The 917-nt window shown below is 47.2% G+C and overlaps 1 long non-coding RNA gene across 1 annotated transcript; it reads left to right on the forward strand.

Annotated features, from left to right (window-relative positions):
- On the forward strand, positions 1-864 carry LOC119617939. Its single transcript, XR_005234417.1, has 2 exons — positions 1-87; positions 769-864. It is a non-coding gene; the product is annotated as an uncharacterized LOC119617939 (long non-coding RNA).
- Positions 865-917: the final 53 nt, after the last annotated feature.

Below are 917 nucleotides of genomic sequence, written 5' to 3' on the forward strand. Positions count from 1 at the left end.
GTCGGGATCGGAGCCGCCATCGCCAAAGAGCTGGTCCGGTTCGGGATGAAGGTGGTGGGCTGCGCGAGGAGCGTGGAGAAAATCCAGGTGAGCTCTGGGGAGAAACCCGTCAAACCCGCAATCATCCCCGGTCAGCTTCCCTATAATATCCAGCTGGTTACCAGCTTGTTGTGACATGCACTTAAAGTTTAAATTTTTGACTTTTGGACAATCATTAAACGCCTCATGAGCTGTGTCACGTGACTGGATGGCTGTTTCACTTTTAAAGTTCATCAGAGTTAAACTTTATCAGAGTTAAATAACTGTCCTGAGAGGATCTCTGTGTTTGTTTGGTAAATATTAATTTATCCAAAAGACAGAATCGGCTGCAAGTCTGGTTGTTGTTTTGGCCTTAAAATCTTTCTGAGTTTGTCTTTTATTCCGTTTGCAAAGACTGATGGACAAAAACTTCTAAAGTCCAAAAGATAATGAGGATTAGTTACACAAGAACAGCAGGATAATTTTATTATCCAGAAGCGCTCGGAGAGCTCAAACCTCCACCGAGGGCCACATTGTGATTGAAACACCCCAGATCATGATCTGGATCAGAACCAGAATCCGTTGGGTTTTTTGCTTCGACCCTCAAATAAACTAAACTGTTTATTTGTTTTTATCTGATCTTTGATGACAGGCAGACAGACTGGGAAAAAAGGGTCATGTGTAGGAGCAGAGACCTGTGACCTTTGACCCCAAGGTCTATTTAAAGGCCAAACCCCGGTGTGTTTCCAGGACCTGGCAGCAGAGTGTCGGGCTGCCGGCTACAGCGGAGAGTTGGTTCCTTTCAGGTGCGACCTGACCAGCGTGGAGGAGATCGAGGCCATGTTCGCCGCCATCAAAGCGCAGCACCGAGGCGTGGACGTGTGCGTCAACAACGCCGG

This window comes from Kryptolebias marmoratus, linkage group LG2 (genome assembly GCF_001649575.2).
Source record: "Kryptolebias marmoratus isolate JLee-2015 linkage group LG2, ASM164957v2, whole genome shotgun sequence".
Taxonomy (NCBI): domain Eukaryota; kingdom Metazoa; phylum Chordata; class Actinopteri; order Cyprinodontiformes; family Rivulidae; genus Kryptolebias; species Kryptolebias marmoratus.